We start from the raw sequence: 18,958 nt of genomic DNA, 5'->3' as shown, positions 1-18,958 counted from the left end.
GCAAACTATTGCAAGGACAAAAAACCAAACACTGCATGTTCTCACTCATAGGTGGGAACTGAACAATGAGATCACTTGAACACAGGAAGGGAAACATCACACACTGGGGCCTGTCATGGGGTTGGGGAATGGGGGAGGGATAGCATTAGGAGACATACCTAATGTAAATGACAAGTTAATGGGTACAGTACACCAACATGGCACATGTATACATATGCAACAAACCTGCACGTTGTGCACATGTACCCTAGAACTTAAAGTATAATAATAATAAAAAAGACACATGCATGTGTGTGTTCATTGAAACAATATTCACAACATCAAAGACATGGAATCAACCTAACTACCTATCAATGAAAGCCTGGGTAAAGTAAACGTGATACACACACACACACACACACACACACACACCATGGAATACTGTGCAGCCATAAAAAGAATGAGATCATGTCCTTTGCAGGGACATGGATGGAGTTGGAAGTCATTATCCTTAGCAAACTAACACAAGAACAGAAAACCAAATACCACGTGTTCTCACAAGTGAGAGCTAAAGGTTGAGAAAACATGGACACATAGAGGGAAACAACACACACTGGGGCCTACTGGAAGTGGAAGGCAGGAGGAGGGAGAGGATCAGAAAAAATAGCTAATGGGTACTAGGCCTAATACCTGGGTGAGGAAATGATCTGTACAACAAGGCCCATGACACAAGTTTATCTTATGTAACAAACCTGCACTTACACCCATGAACCTGAAATAAAAGTTTAATAAAAACTTGCCCTTTTCCAGAGCACAGCATGAAGGTGGCTGCCATATGCATACTCAGTCCACTCTTGTCCTAGTGGCCTCATCAAGTGAGATGCAGCCTTCTTCCTCTCCCTGGCAGTCTATCTTCTGTTTTAAGACCCCATGTGTCCCACGTGGAAAAAACTGTCACTGAATCACTTCTGCCTTCAACTAATTTAAAAACATTCAAGTCACACGAAGTATGGTCTCTGACTCCACTGGAATTAAATTGGAAATCGTTAACAGAATGGTCTCTAGAAAATCCACAACTATTTTAATCATCCAGAATGATCTCTGCAAAATCCACAAATAATACTCTTCTAAATAACCCATTAAGTCAAAAAAGAAATCAAAGTGGAAATTAGAAACCTGAATGGAAATGAAAACAAAATATCAAAATATATGGGATGCTACTAAAGCAGTACTTATGGGAAAATTTATAGCACTAAACTCCAATATAAGAAAACAAAAAAGGTCTGAAATCATTAACCTCACCTTCTTTTTACCCTAAATACTAGAAAAAAATATAAACAGAGCAATAAAACCCAAAGTAGAAACTGGAAATTATACAGATTAGAGTGGAAATCAATGAAACAGAAAACAAAAGATAAAGTAAGAACAAGAAAAAGAGAGAATCAATAAGACCAAGGGCTAGTTATTTGAGAAGATCAATAAAATTAATGAACATTTAGCCAGTCTAATTGGGATAAAAAAGAGAGAGAGTGAACAAGGATGCATATTACCAATATTAGGAATGAGATAGGGGAGCATCATCATAGATATTAGAGATATTAAAAAATAATAGTAAGGAAATATGATGAACCACTTTATTCCAAATACATTTGGCAATTTAGATGGAATGGACAGATTCCGTGAGAAACACAAACTACAAATACAAAGATCTCACGCAAGAAAAATAGATACCCTGAACTGCTCTATATCTATCATATAGAAATATATCAAAACAAAAGAAAACACAACAAAAGAGAGCCCAGATGAGTTCTCTGATGAATTCTATCAAACCTTTAGGCAACAAATAATACCAACACAAATTTAACCAGCACACTGAAGGGGAGCAATTGATTTTCAGTTCAATTCATTCAATACCATTACCCTGGTAATAAATCATAAAAACCCTTTTCTTAAAAAAAAAAAAAACCTTATAAACTAATATTCCCCAATAACAGGAATCTAAAAATTCTAGACCAAGCTTTAGCAAGCAGACTAAAAGATATATAGATTAAAAGGATAACAAACCATCACCAAATGGGGTTCATCCTAGGACTTCATGGTTGGTTTACCATTGGAAAACCAATAAGTATAATTCACCATATTAACAAACTATAAAGAAAACTCATATGATCATCTTAAGAGATGCAGCAGAGCATTTGAGAAAATCCACATTAATTCCTGTTTAAAACTTTCTAAGCAGGAATAAGAGGCTGCTTCCTCAATCTGATAAAAGCCAGCTAATGAAACCTACAAGTAACAAACACTGTGTTCAAAAGTGAAATACTACATGTTCTTCCTCTAAGATCAAGACAAGGATGACTGCTTTACTGCTTTTACTCAATATTTTTCTGGTGGTACAAGAATGAAATAAGGTAGGAAAAAGAAATAAAAGGCACCTAGACTGCAAAGAGAAAAGTAAACTTTCTTTATCCATAAAAGATATAATATATATAGAAAAATCCAATGAAATCTACAAAAAAGCTATCGAAACTAATAATTCAGTTTACCAAAACTGCAGATACAGCATCAATATACAAAAATCAGTTGTACTTACAGACAATAGTGTGAACATCCAGAAAAAAAAAATTTAAAAACATGATTTATAATAACAATAAAAATATAAAATACTTAGGGATAAATCCAACAAAAGATGTGTAATGTTTGTACATTGCAAACTGTAAAACATGGCAGAGAGAAGTTAGAGAAGATCATTAATAAAGGGAGACATAGATTGTGTCTATGCATCAGATGACTCAGATATCATTGATCTATAGACTCAGTACAACATGATTTAATATCTATACTGCTTTGAGTAGTACCCCCCGCCCAAATTTCATGCCTATCTGGCACCTGTAAGTGTGTCCTTAATTGACAACAGGGTCTGAACCAATATAATAAAATAAAGATGAGGTCATACTGATTAGAGTGGGTCCTAATCCAGTGACTGGTGGCCCTGTAAGAAGAGGAATATTTGGATATGTAGACGCAAGAAGAATGCCATGTGAAGACACAGAGCACACAGACACACAGGGAAAATGCCATGTGATGACCAAGGTGCATACTGGAGTGTTGTATCTGCAAGCCAAAGAACCCCAAGGACTTTCAGCAACCACCGGCAGCTAGGAGAGAAGAAAGGATTGATCCTCCCCTAGAGCCTTCAGAGACAGCATGTCCCCACTGACACCTTGATCTCAGACATCTAGCCGCCAAAACTGTTAGAGAACATTTTTTTTTTCGGGGGTGGGGAGGTTTTGTATTTAAGCCATTCATTTGTGGTACAGCAGCCCAGGAAATAAGGCAGTATCAACTTACAGTTGATTCTGAAGTTCATATGGAAATTCAACGTACCTAGAATAGCCAAAACAACTCTGAAAAAGAACAAAGTTGAAAGACTAACCCTACTGACCCTGATTTCAAGATATTACAAAATGACAATAATCAACATAGCATGCAACTGGTACAAAGGCAGGCAAAAAGATCAATGGATAATCATATAGTCCAGAAATATAGCTATATATATATATATGATAAACAGATAGATATTAGTTGTCTAATTTTCCACAAAGGTACAAAGGCAACTCAGTAGAGTAAGAGTACTTTTCAACAATGGAATATTCATTTCTAAAGAAATAAATTCCAACACATACTTTGTATCACATAAAATAATTAACTCCAAATTAGTCACAGGCCTAAATGTAACACCTGAAGATAAAACTTCTAAAAATTATTAAGAGAAAACCTTGCAATTTTTATCTTGGGTTAGGCAAATACCTTTTAGACGTTAAATGAAATATACAATCCATTAAAAATGGATAAATTGGATTTCATCAAAATAAAAATGTTCTACTGTTCAAATGACACCGCCAAGAGAATGAAAAGAAAGCCACATATTGGAAGAAAGTATTTGCAAATCTTATCTAATGAGGGACTTGTATATAGAGTGGATAAAGAGGTCCCAAAACTCAATTAAAAAATAAATACACAAGCAAAAGTTTTTAACAGGCACTTCACCAAAGAAGATAAATGGATGTTAAATAAGTACATGAAAACTTAACACCACTAGTCATTTGGGAAATACAAATTAAATCAAAATGAAATACCACTATCACTTATTAGAATAGCTAAAATTAAAAATACTGACTGATATGGTTTGGATTTGTGTCCCCTCTCAAATCTCATGTCAACTTGTTATCCCAGTGTTAGAGGTAGGGCCTGGTGGGAGGTGACTGGATCATGGGGGCGGAGTTTTCATGAATAGTTTAGCACCATCCCCCTTGGTACTGTATAGTGAGTGTCAAGAGATCTGGTTGTTTAAAAGTGTGTTATGTCTCCCTCCTCTCTCTTCCTCCTACTCCTGCCTTGTGAGACAGCTGCTCCTGCTTTGCCTTCGCCATGAATAAAAGCTCCCTGAGGCCGCCCCAGAAGCAAATGCTGCCATGTTTCATGTAAAGCCTGCAGAACCATAAGCCAATTAAATCTCTTTTCTTTATAAATTGCCCAGTCTCAGGTATTTCTTTATAGCCATGTGAGAATGGCCTAATACACTAACCATGCCAACAGTTGGCAAAAATGTGGAAGAACGAGAACTCTTATGCAATGTTGATGAAAATATAAAATGGTACAAACACTTCCGAAAATCTGTCAATTTTTTTAAAAAGTTAAATTTATTCCTAACGTATGATCTAGCTAGTTTATCCCTAGGTATTCACCCAAGAGAAATGAAAGCATGCATACACACAATGATTTGTATACAAGTGCTTATGGTGCCTTTATTTACAATAGTCAAAAATTGGAAACAACTCAAATATCCATCAGAGGGAAAGATAAACTGTGATATATCCATACAATGGAATACTACTCAATAAGAAGGAATGAGCTACTGATATGTGCTACAACATGAATTAATTTCATTATTCAAAAAGTATTCTTTTTTATTCTGTATGATTCCATTTATATAAAATTCTAGAAAATGCAAACTAATGTATAGCAACAGAAAGATGAGTGTTTGCCTAGAGATGCTGGTGCCCATGGGGAGGAGCAACAGAAATTAAAAAGTGGCTCAGAAAACTTCTTGGGGTGACATATATTCATTATCTTGACTCTGGTAATGGTTTAATGGCATATACATATGTGCAAACTCATCAAATATGTGCATATATAAATATGTACAGTTTATTGTGGATAAATCATACATCAATAAAGCTTACTAATAACATTAAAAAGAATCTAATAGTGGGAGATGGGTTAAACTTACATTCTCTTAACACAGTGCTCTGCTGCTATTTAAAATAATAAATACTAAATTGACATGGAAATACTTTTGTTATATTTGTACTAAAAAATCATAAATTAAAAAATTGACATAGAATGATCACATTTCCAAAAATACACATTTCAGTTACTTTTTTTTGTTTTGTCTTTTGAGATGGAGTTTCACTCTTGTTGCCCAGGCTGGAGTGCAATGGCGTGATCTTGGCACACCGCAACCTCCGCCTCCTGGGTTCAAGCAATTCTCCTGCCTCAGCCTCCCGAGTAGCTGGGATTACAGGCGTGAGCCACTGCGCCCAGCTTAAAAGTCCTTTTAACTTGTACATTGGCTCATATTTTTTATTGAGACAGTCTCACTCTGTCACCCAGGCTGGAGTGCAATGGCGTGATCTTGGCACACCGCAACCTCCGCCTCCCGGGTTCAAGCAATTCTCCTGCCTCAGCCTCCTGAGTAGCTGGGACTACAGGCATGCACCACCACGCCTGGCTAATTTTTGTATTTTTAGTAGAGAAGGGGTTTTACCATGTTGGTCAGGCTGGTCTCGAACTCCTGACCTCAGGTGATCTGCCCACCTCGGCCTCCCAAAGAGATGGGATTACAGGCATGAGCCACTGCACCTGGCCACATTTCAGTTACTATTTAAATGGAAAAAAGTGGCATTTTACACACAAAATTAGTAAAAGTGAGTTTTCCTGGGGAATAGACTTTTACTTTTGAAGTTTTACTTTTTGCTTCTCTGTAATTTACTATTTTTTTTACATTAACTATGCATCCTTTTGGGCATTATTTTTATAAGCCTATCAGGTAAAAGAGATTTCAATATATAACTATAGCCACAAAACATTTAGTAGTGATACATCTGTATGTAGTTTGCAATTATTTGATTGACCCAGAAATTTAGCCTCCAGAGCAAACACACAACAGATTTTCTGAGGATCTTAACCTTTAGAATTTGAATAAAATGTATAAAATCTGTAAGCACCTCAAAAAAACCATTTAGAAGTAAAACATATGGTCTCTAAACCATCCTCATGGCTGCATGCAGAGAAACAGACAGAGAAACACACACACACACACACACACCCCTCCCCATACACAAAATTTCTTTAATCAACACAGTATTATAGTAAGCCAGATTACCATGAGGGCATAGAGATTTTCATCTTTTCATCTTTTCATCTTCTAGAGATTTTCATCTTTTATTCTTTCATTAAACATATTTTGAAAACCTTTACTATATCCTAGGTATTGTGCTGGACACTTGTAACTTCCCAATGAGGCAAAAGAGGCGGAGTAGGAAGCTTAAGGCAGAGAGGTGAAATAAAATCTTTAGGAACAAGGCCAGTCAGAAGTTATCTTTTATGTAATAGAAATACTTTTCACGTAAAAGTCACAATTTACAATTTATAACAGTGAGTATAGTTTTAGGATTTCATCCATAATTACAATGAAGCAGTGGCCTAGGAAAGTTTACCTTCGTGGTTAGAAGCCTATAACAGGATTGCTCCAGATTGGTACATTACAGTTAACATGAGTCATATAGCACATGGACAGGGTTCAAGTGCTTTATATTGCAGTCTTAGAATGGAAAATCTTTCAGTCATTTAAAATGAGGTTGCCAAGTATTTGTTCCACAGAGTTTATTGTAGTATACTAGTCCTTCCTTATTTGCAGGAGATATGTTCCAAGACCCCCAGGGGATGCCTGAAACCACAAATGGTACAGATAGTACTGAACCCTATACACGCTATGTTTTTTCCTATACATACATACCTATGATAAAGTTGAAGTTATCAATTAGGCATAGTAAGAGATTGACAACAATAGCTAATAGTAAAATAGGACAATGATAACAATATACTGTAATAAAGGTGAATGTAGTGTGAATGTGAATATAGTCTCTCGCTCTCTCTCTCCAAATATCTTACCGTTATGTAGTATTTTTGGATCATGGTTAACCATGGGTAACTGAAACTATGGAAAGTGAAACTGTGGATAAGGGAGGACTGCTGTACAGAGAATTAAAAGGACAGTATAATGCAGATCGCTTTACTCACAATCTGGACCTATAGATTGCTCTCTCACATTCGCTTTATGTGCATACCTATATTTACATAATCCTGAAATGCTCTAGGAATGAGTTGACACACAATAAACTAGACCTTCCAGGAAACTGTTTTCCTACTTTGTTTTGTTTTGACTTCGTTTTTTATCAGAACAAGTCGGTAGGTTGCAAAATCATTCTTTGTGTAGCATGTGGGTTTTGTTCATTGTTTTTACATATATTATGACTAATAGTATAAAAGCTGACAGTCAAGAGAACAGAGTTAGCAAGGAAGAGGGATAGGGCCTGTGCTTAGAATAAGGTTCTGCTATGACTAGTGGAAAGACAGATGGCTAAACTGGTTGAGTGAAGGCCCTCCTACCACTATATCATGGTATTTACCAATAATGTCACTGATGTGTAGCAACCTGAAGAACTTTGCTAATATCAAAACCCAGACAAGTTCTAGAGAACCTGCATTCTGGACACTAAGGATAGAAAGAATGATATCGATTTGTTCATTTACTGAATGCCTGGTACTGTTCTCTTTTGGGTGCTTACAATGCGGTCACACACAGCCTACAGCATTCCGCTTTCCACTTCTGCACTAGGAGAGGCATGGTTCAGCAGAAAGACGACAGGTTTGCTCTTCTAGAAAGTAGGACTAATGACGTGTAAATCACAGGATTGATGTCAAGGTTAAATTGAGTGAGACCTTGCAGAAAGATATTTAGTAACTTTCTCTGTTCTGTAGACAGAAAAAGGCTAGGCACTGTTAGTGGCTCTGGAGTCAGAACCTTGAAAGATAGTGAGGCCTAATGACCCAATGATCTTAAAATATTTTCAGAATATCAGATGACACATAAACTGCATTGCTTGGTTACTCCTGCTCAAGGAATGGAACAATGATGTTGGTAATCCACCAGGGCAACGAACTGACTAAATTTGGGCTTGACATGCACTGTGTAGTTTTTCTTCCTTCTAATTTTCATCTTACTAATTCTTTCTGTCTTAAAATAATGTTAACGTGTTTACTTTGAAAAATAGCAAGGGAAAGAAGAGGCAGCTGGTCCAGAAATATGTTATGTTGAAAAGCCAGTGTGGTATTTAGAACCAGGTTACAGTTACCCAGTAAGTGAGAGATGCATATGTTCATAACTGAAGGCTGGCCCCATCAGGATTACATGGGTGAAAAAGCCATCTGATGGACTGATTCTGCAAGTGAGTTCTATTTCAGTTCAATTGGCTAGGGAAAACAGCATGATTTAATGAACTTAAAAAGTAAGATGCAGTATTAGGCTGGAAAACAGAGACATAAGAGTAGAAAAGCCAATGGTGCTCACTTGGCCCCAACACACAGGATTGAAAGGCTGCACTCATGTCTGCCTGGGAGCATGGTAGGCATCCTATGGGGTGATGAGCAGAGCTTAGAGAAATAAGCGTGGATGTTCAAGGGATAATCCTTCTGGATTTGTAAAGGGGAACTCTTATCAGAGAAAATATGCAGTATCATAGTTGGGAAAAGATTTAGGAAAAATAGTTGGGGGTATCTGCTATGAAAAAATCCTGAGACAGGCAATATTTTCTTCCTCTCTGCCAATGGACACAAAGATAGAGTCCCTGGCAAAGAGGGGCCCTGCTCCAAGCCCTGAATCTAAGGTGACCCTCATGTTTTTGAGCACCTTTCTTAAAGTTTCATAAGTCTTCCTCTGGCAGAGGGGACCAGCTGCAGCTGCAGTGCCATCTGGTCAGGGTATCCTGAGCCAGTACAAGGACTGGGCTTTGGTTGCCGTATCTCCTCTTTGGAGAACTCCCCAACCGTACTCCATGTGTAAGGTCAATTATATGCTTCTGGCACTCTGGGGCTCCTATCCACAAAGGCGTTGTGAGAATGAAGATGGGGCCTGTTTGCAGGAGGGTGAGTGGTGAGATGGTGAGACTGTTCTTTTTGGTCAGCTTGGCATTTCGCTTATAGAAACCTCTGAGACTGACCATCAGAATGGTGCTGATAAGTTTATTTCAAGTGACTCCAAGTTTTTATATAGAAGAGGTCCCCAGCCAAAAATATTTGCTCAGGGTCATAATCCTAAAGGGAGGGTGACCACTGGATTTAAAATCAAGTCATCAAGTTGTAATAAAAGCCAATCCAAAACACTTTTTTTTTTTTTTTTTGAGACAGGGTCTCGCTCTGTCACCTATGCTGGAATACAGTACTGTGATCACAGCTCACTGTAACCTCGACTTCCTGGGCTCAAGAGATCCACCTGCCTCTCAGCCTTCTGAGCAGCTGGGACTACAGACATATACCGCCATGCCCAGCTATTTTTTTTTTTTTTTTGTAGAGACAGGGTCTCACTGTGTTGCCTAGGCTGGTCCCAAACACCTGGCCTCAAGCAATCCTCCTGCCTTGGCCTCCCAAAGTGTTGAGATTACCGATGTGAGCCACCATGCCTGGCCCCAAAACATTTTCTGAGGACAAGAATTGAAAAAGAGAGAGAAATAACCTTGCACGTACACACATACGTTTGTATGTATACACATATATATACACACACACATACACATATATACATATATACACATATATATATACATATATACACATACACACATACATGATTGCTTTATTTTTTGTCTTGATCTCTTGTTAGAATCATATTTATATGGAATAGATTTGATTTCCAGGGACAAAATATCTTTTAAATCTTTATTTCTTAAAGTGTTTTACCAAATACCATTTCCTAGGAAAGCATATTTTGGGGGTGAAGGAGAGACTGTCTGAGAAATTCTGCCCTAAACAAAGTTGAATGGAGTTTTGTTACAGAATTTTTCAGAGCCTTAAACGTGCCGATGTAAACTGTGAAAAATCAAAAGGGATGTAGCCCCCAAGTCTCATGTAAACAGAGACTCCCTTTTCAAAGCATCTAATGATACTAGTTTTCCTCAAAAACATACTTTGGAAAATGCTATTTCAAAAGAATGATGTAGGGACACAAACACACAAAGAGGGAGGGAAAGAAAAAGAGAGAGAGAGAATGGATTTCTAAGTTCTTAGGAGGGAAAAATAGGAAACAATGTTTTGAATCTTTGGAAGATCCATTTTTGTAAACACAGAAGCAGAAAAGTAAGATAAACCATTGGGTCATAACCATGGGGCATCTCCCTACAAGCAGATAAGGACATTTACCAAAGAAAATTCTATGCTACATTTACAGTTTGGGCCATTAGAGGGCTCTCCAGACCTAATGGATTTCTGTCTTCAATCCCAGGACACACTCAGGAGAGAATCATCACCGTGATGGCGCTTGATGGAGGAGACATACAAATCCATCCGAGACTGGGTACATTTCAGTCACTACACTTTGAGCTTTCTGGGCAGGATTAACACAAATGCTTTTCTTCCCCCATTAAGGGCATGATAAAAATAGCAAGCTGGGGACATAGACCAATCTTCTAAATGTAAAGGACTCATTTAAAAAATTAATATTAAAATAAGTGTAGACGGATCATCCTATATTGTTATATGTGTCAGAGAAAACCTTTTCAGGTACGTCTAAGCTGTCTGGTTTTCAATGCTCTACTTCCTTGCAGTTAGCATCTCGTTTTTTCCAGGTATTGTTATTTATTCTCTTTTATCTATTTATCTGTAGATTGTCAAACACATTATTGTCTGGATGATACAGTTCATTTCACTTATAATATGCAGCTCGACCTACAATCTGACCAACACATCTAATGTTATAAGCACACATGTGTATGTGTATGTGTCCAACCGCCCTAAATATGGAAGACTTTGAGTCACACTAGTTTTGAAGGGAGCAGTTACGAATGGTCAATCATAGCACACACTTGACTCAGCTGGGTATTTCCCTGGAAGAAATCTGTTAATTCACTGTGGTGCTTTGTTAATGGTCACTGACTTGTGCCATGTGGAATCCTGACAGCTTAAAACAGTGGCTCCCAGAGTGTGGTGCCAACACCAGCAGCATCAGCAGCATTTTCCTAGGAAATGCAGATTCCTGACCTCATCCCAGACCTGCCAAATCAGAAACTGCTGGATGGGCTGAAGTAACACAAAATGGCTATTTATATCTACAGAGGAACGAGCCACTTAAGAAATTGCCAAGATGCTTCAGGAAGAGAGAGCATCTGTATATTTTTAATTAAAGCCAGATTATGTCACTTAATAAACCAGAAAGCAGACAGAAATACAAATCCCCGTTTCACTCCCTCTTTTGATATCTTAACCTGAGACAAATGGTCATTTAGTCCATGGAAACACTCCAAGTCATACTCTGTGGTCCAGCTGCTAGAGTCATGTTGCTTTTCAGATTTAGAAAAATGGCAGAAACCCCTTTCTGACTCCTCCTCTGATTAAAAGAAAACAATATAAACAAGGCTGTTTCCCCCAAAATGCACTCCTATAATGTCTCTCATGCTTAGTTATTCCAAAATTGCCTGGAAGATTGAAGGATGTGACACACAGCCAGTGAGATATAGGAGGTATTGATGGAGAGACGCTGAAAGCTCCCAAATTCCTTTCCCAGCAGCCTTGGGGTTATGCATAAAGCACTAGCAAAGCCTAGGCAAGCGGACCCGGGAATAGTGTCCTCTCAGGAACTGCAGATGGAACATGCTTCTGTTTGGAAAGGCACTTCCTCTCCCCCAGTTCTTGACTTTTCCCATCACTCTCACTCAATAGTACCAGCAAAAGTTAATGCTCTTTTAAGTACTTAAGGGACTCTCCTGGCATCTGTAATTTACAAAAGTGCTTTGATTCTTTTTCCCCACACCATCAAGTGTCCTGACCTATGAGTCAGCACATTACAAATAAAAAGAAAAAACATTGAAAAAGAAAGAACACTTCTGAACCTCGTCTTTACTTCATGATGAGTCTGCATGTCATGTTGTCTCTACTTCAGTTGCCTTATCTACCAAATGGGAATGTCCTCAGCCAAGCACACAAGGCTTCTAGGTGACCAAAGTCTCTATTTGTGATGGAACTGACAGGATGCTCTTGGAGGGTCCAGGTCAAAGCAACTGAGTAAGGGTATTGTTGCCTTAAAACACTCCCAGTTCGAAAATTCAAGTAGAGAACAAAGAGAATGAAGCTGGGCAGTAGCAAATGCAAAGGGACTGTACAATTTTGGAAATTAGAATTGCTCAAGTTTGTCCCAGGGCAACTGGCAGATGCTGGGTAAGATCCTTTGGTGCTAAGACAACTGTTCCTGGTGGCATCTCTGTATCCACAGACATACAATCTGGCCATGCACTGATAAACACCATTTCCCCTTCTCAAAGGAGCTGCTAAATCACATCTCAAGCCCCAGTTAATTTTGTCAAACTCAGCATCTTATGCATACAACACAAGAAACAAAACAAGAGCTCAAAGCATTTTGCCTATTGATAAGTGTGCTTGAAAAGGATGAAAAATCATGATTTGCCACTGCATTGTGTCTGAGTTTTTATTTTCTGAGGTCCCTATTATTATCAATACACCATCTCTGCCATTATCAGTAGGATGTGATTATAATTGGGATATTATGCATATTGTAGTTATTGATGTGCTCAGTAATTATCGTACTGCATTAGCACCTCTTGTAAAATGTAAATATTATTCCAGACCCTGAGAACACTGAGAGAAAATAGTATCTCCATGACTTCTGTATGGTCTTTTACTTGTAGAAAAAAGAAATGGTTCCAGTGACATTAGAAGCAGCTCTGGAAGTCATGATAATTCTCGAGTCAATTAAAAACAAAAATAAAAACACAGCCACTAGCAGGAACAGGCCTGGAAGTAGCTACGTGAACCCAAGTATCTTCAAAATCAGTAGGAACACTGACTTTCATTTGCCAATTCATGTCAATAATATGCCCCTGTTGAAGGACAAAAGACTTAAAATTATTCACCTCTTTCAATTTCATTTCCTATTCTCTACTAAGAATCAATATAAAGGCAATAATAGAAGACATAAACATGAAATAATATACAAAAAGATGTTTACTGAAGTGCTGGCGGAGCAATAAAAAAGTTGGAAGCAACTTGCGGCCAGTAATCAGGGGTTGGTACAACCAACTGATAGAATACTATGGGTGAATATGTTTTTGCAAAGATAATATTATGACATGAAAATATGCTCAATAAAATTAAGTAGAAAGGTCAGAAATACATGATAGTACAATCTCAATTTTATAGTGCAAAATTGATATATACTCAGTGATTTGGGAAGACTAAAAGAAGACAGACCAACGTGTACTAGTGGTCATGTCAGAGTGGTATGATTGAAGTGATTATTAAAATTCTTTTTTTTTTTTTTTCTGAGATGCAGTTTTGCTCTTGTGCCCAGGTTAGAGTGCAATGGCACAATCTCGGCTCACTGCAACCTCCGCCTCCTGGGTTCAAGCGATTCTCCTGCCTCAGCCTCTCGAGTGGCTGGGATTACAGGCATGCACTACCACGCTAACTTTTGTATTTTTAGTAGAGATGGGGTTTCTCCATGTTGGTCAGGCTTGTCTCAAACTCTCAACCTCAGGTGATCTGCCTGCCTTGGCCTCCCAAAGTGCTGGGATTACAGTTGTGAGCCACCGTGCCCGGCCTAAAATTCTTTATTCTGGGAGACTGGTTCAAGATGACTGACTAAAGAAAACTAGTACATGCCTCTTCCACAGAGCAGAAGCAAAATAGCAAGTAGGTATTCACACTGTGAATAGATCACCTAAGAGAGAACACTGGGACTCAACAGAGAAGTGATGGGAAGCACTGAAAGCAAGCAAGGAGAGGACAGCAAGGCTTTCCTCAGCTGGGATCCAGGAGAAGCTCCCAGACGTGAGGAAAGGAAAAGTAAGAATCCCCAGGACTCCACATACCCACCACCATCTTTTACAATCCTAGCTATGGGAGAACCCCTCAACTGATGTGGGCTTCAAGATTTACATGGGTAGCTGCCCAGGGACCACACAGAGACATTGTTCCAGAGAGAGAACTCACAAGGAGCTCCATAGGCAACCATGTCCTGAGTGGCTGCAGCTTGTAGGTATTCTGAGCTAAGCCCCCAAAGGACTGCATTCTGCTCTGGGGCAGATACTGCTGCTGCCATGGCCAGGCCAAGAAGGGAGAGGGGAGGCCTCGTACTTTCATGTACTGCTAGGAGAAATCCTATGCACCTCTGAGGGCTGCTGTGGAACCAAAAAATGAGAAAACTGCACTCCCCACAGACCTGCAGCTACCTGCCTATACTACACCACCTTAGAGTGGCCCCACCCTCCCCAGTGGCAGTGAGTGCCGTTCTGAGATCCTAGCTTCCAAAGGTCTGCATCCCTCCCTGGGGCCAAGTCTGATGCTACTGCTGCCACCACTGGGCCAAAGAGGGAGAGGGGAAGCCAGGTACTTTCAGACACTTTGTGGACAAATCCCACTGCTGCTGCTGCAGGCTGCAGTAGGACCAAGGCACGAAGAAACTACTTGTCCCACAGCTACCTCCCTACACTGATCCCACCATGAGAGGCTTTGACCTCCCTATTAGCAGATCCACAGGGCAGTGTGGTGCCTCCTGCACCTGAACATTTTGTCAGCAGGCTGGAAACCATCCTACCTAGCCTGTCACAACCAGTGTCAATGCAGCTTGACCGTAGGACAAGCTACTGAATCAATCTTGTCACCCCAGTACTTCAGCATCCTGTTCAGGGTCCCAGAAATCTCCCAGCCCAGTCTACCACTGTTGGCACCTGAATATTCCTCCTGGGTCTGAGATTGGGCCAGCCCAACCTGCCAAAGCTACCACAGGTGGCACCCATCAGAATGCACCACCAGCAGGCCAAGGGACTGGCACACCTAACCTGTCACAGCTACCACCAACACCAGAGTGGACCACTTGGGTTCCCGTGGGTTATTCCACCACCACTACTGACATCACCCACATCACATTAGCTGCCCAGAGATTTGAGAACCCAACCACACACTCATCCCACTGCTGCCACTACCAATATCTGAGGAAGCCACCTGGAGCCCAAGAATCAGCCTGTCTGGACTCACTAACGCTGGAGCTAATGTAACCCACACTGGGGCCAAACACAAGTGTGCTCAGCCTACTACTACCACCACTGGGGCCCAAAGACTGGTCAACCTGGCATCCTTGTCCTCAGTAAAACTTTACTCTGGCCCCCCACTAGCAAATGCACCCTAAATCACTGAGGAAATTACAAGTACAACTGACACTATTTATAGCCAAATAAATCATACAAAGATCACACTACTACACGTGTCCAAAATCAAAGCCAAAATACCCGACCCAACCAACAACATACATACATCTTCAGAGAAAAGCCCTCCCCTATGAAAACCAATTTCAAAGAATTGGAAGAAGCAACCAGATTGGAAATTGAAAATTGGAAGTTATACCAGATGCACAGATATCAACACAATGAAACAGAAACATAAAATGGCAAGGAAATATGACACTTCCAAAGAAACAAGACAAAGAATTCAAAATACTGCTTTTAAAGAAGCTCAATGAGATACAAGAAAATTTTGAAAAACAAAGAAATCAGAAAAACATTTTAGCATATGAATGAAAAATTTACCAAAGAGTTATTTTTTAAAAGAAACAAATAGAAATTCTGGAACTGAAGAATTTATTGACTGAAATACAAAATACATTTGAAAGCTTCAACCAGAGACTAGATAAAACAGAAGAAAGCACCTCAGAACGTGAAGACAGGTCTTTGAAATACTCCAGTGAGACAAAATCAATAAAAAAGAATGGACAAAGCCTTCCTGACATTTGGGACAATATAATACAATGAAATATTTGAATTATTGGTGTACTTGAGGGCCAAGAGAGAACAAATGGGCTAGAAAATCTATTTAATGAAGTATTAGATTGAACACATCCCAAGTCTAGCAAGAGACCTATATATAGGTCTCTATAGCAAGATATAGGAAGCCCAAATATCTTTAAACAGATATAATGCAAAAAGGTCTTCTCAATGCTATATTACAGTCAAACTATGTACTAAGGCAAAAATAAAAGAGAGAATACTAAGAATGGCAAGAGAAAAGCATCTATTTATTTAGTCAGTTTATCTTTTAATTTAATCTGTTTTCTCTCAAGGCTATTACTAATATGTGAGGTTTTGTGACTGTCATAATGTTAATCGCTTTCTGGTCATTTTGTGTTTGTGCATATACATGTCACATATATATGTCATACAATGACATACATGTCACCAGGGTTTGGTAGTATATGGCAGTAGTACTACTTGAGTCATTTCTCTTCCTTGTTTGTGTATTTGGTCTCACAAAAGGATTGCAGAGGGATGGAGGGAGGTGGGCAAAGGTAAAATACTACCTACTGGGGACTATGTTCACTATCTGGGTGTTGAGATCATTAGAAGCTCAAACCTCAGCATCACACAATGTCTCCATGTTACAAAACTCCACATGTATCCCCTGAATCTATAATAAAATAAAAATAAAGAAGTCTCCCAACAAACAGAAGCCTAGAACTAGTTGAATTCACAGCCCAACACTATCAATACCAGTCCTCCTAAAACTATTCCAAAAAACTGAAGAGGAAAGAACTCTCCCTAACTCATTCTACAAGGCCAGCACTATCTTAATACCAAAACCAAACAAAAGCACAACAACAAAAAGAAAACTATAGGCCAATATTCATGATAAACATAAATGCAAAAATCCTTACCAAAATACTAGCAAACGAAATCCAACAGCACATCAAACAGATGACATACCATGACCAAGTGGGATTTATACCAGGAATATTAGGATAGTTCAACTTATGCAAAACAATAAACCTAATACATCACATCAAGAGAATTAAGCACAAATCTACATGATTATCTCAATAGATGGAGAAAAAGTATTTGATAATATTCAACACTGCTTCATAATGAAAACTCTCAATCAACTAGGAAATAAAAAGAACTGACCTCAAAATAACAAAGGCCATATACGACAAAAGCACAGGTAGCATCATAGTGAATGGGGGAAAAGCTGAAAGCCGTTCTTCTATGAACAAGATAAGGATGCCCACTTTCACCTCTCCCATTCAATATAGCACTGGAAGTCCTAGCCAGAGCAATCAGGCAAGATAAAGAAATAAAAGGCATTCAAATTGGATAAGAAGAAGCCAAATTACTCCTCTTTGCTGACAGTATGACCTTATAGCTAGAAAAAACAAAAGAATCCACCAAAAAAACCTCCTGAATTTGATAAATAAGTTCAGCAAAGTTGCAGGATATAAAAAAAATCAACATACAAAAATTGGTAGCATTTCTGTACACCAATAAAGAGCTAGAAGAGAAAGAAATCAATATGACAAGATCATTTACAAGAGCTACAACAAAATAAAATACCTAGGAACAAATTTAGCCAAGGAAGTGAAAGGTCTGTGTAAGAAAAACTACAAAATACTGATGAAAGAAAATCAAAAGGACAAGGATCAGAAAAATTAATATTGTAAAAATAATGATAATGCCCAAAGCAATCTACAGGTACAATGCAATGCCTACCAAAATACCAACAACATTTTCAGCAGAATTAGAAAAAAATCATAAAATTTGTATGAAACCCAAAAAAGAGCCAAAATAGCCAAGGCAATTCTGAGCTAAAAGAACAAAGCTGGAGTCATCACATTACCTGACTTCTAAACATATTACAAGTCTACAGTAACCCAAACAGCATAACATCAGCATAAAAATAGACACGTAGACCAATGGAACAAAATACAGAGTCCACTAATAAATCCACATTTTGACAGCCAACTGATTTTCAATAAAGGTATCAAGAACATACACTGGGGAAAGGACACCTTCTTCAATAAACAGTGCTGGAAAAATTGGATATCCATATGCAGAAAAATGAAACTGGATCCCTGTCTCTCCTGATATATAAAAATCAACTCAAGATGAATTAAAGGCTTAAATATAAGACCCAAAACTATAAAACAACTAGAAAAGGACATAGGGAAACACCTCAAGACATAAGTTTAAGGAAGACTGCATGGGTAAGACCTCAAAAGCACAGATAACTATAATAATAATAGAAAAAAGAGGTTATATTAAACTAAATGGCATCTGCACACAAAGGAAACAATAAATAGGGTGAAGAGACAACCTGTTGAATGGGAGAAAATATTTACAGACTATTCATTCAACAAGGGAATAATATTCTGAAGGTACAAGGAACTCAACTCAATAATTAAAAAAACAAATAATCCCATGAAAAAGTGGGCTAAGGACACAAATAGACACTTCTCAAAAGAAAACATACAAATGGCCAACAGGTATACAAAAACATGCTTAACATCACTATCAAGGAAATCTAAATCAAAACCAAATTGAGATGTCATCGTACCTCAGTTAGAATGGCTATTCCTAAAAGAACAAAACATAACAGATGCTGGCAAGGATGTGGAGAAAAAGGAACTCTTATACAATGTTGGTGGGAATAGAATTGGTACAACTACTACAGAAAACAGTAGGGAGATTCCTCAAAAAAACTAAAAATAGAGCTACCATAAGATCCATCAATCCCATTATTGGGTATTTATCCCAAAGAAAAGAAATGTGTATATGAAAGGAATACCTGCACTTGCATGGTTATCACA

At 38.5% G+C, this 18,958-nt stretch overlaps 1 protein-coding gene across 1 annotated transcript in view; it reads right to left on the bottom strand.

The window, feature by feature from the left end:
- Positions 1 to 18,958, bottom strand: part of AMPH (amphiphysin) — a 271,429-nt gene that overhangs the window by 63,208 nt on the left and 189,263 nt on the right. The gene's annotated exons all lie outside the window — the stretch shown is intronic.

Source organism: Mandrillus leucophaeus, unplaced genomic scaffold (genome assembly GCF_000951045.1).
Source record: "Mandrillus leucophaeus isolate KB7577 unplaced genomic scaffold, Mleu.le_1.0 Scaffold100, whole genome shotgun sequence".
Classification (NCBI taxonomy): Eukaryota; Metazoa; Chordata; class Mammalia; order Primates; family Cercopithecidae; genus Mandrillus; species Mandrillus leucophaeus.
This window is presented reverse-complemented; position numbering and strand designations above follow the sequence as displayed.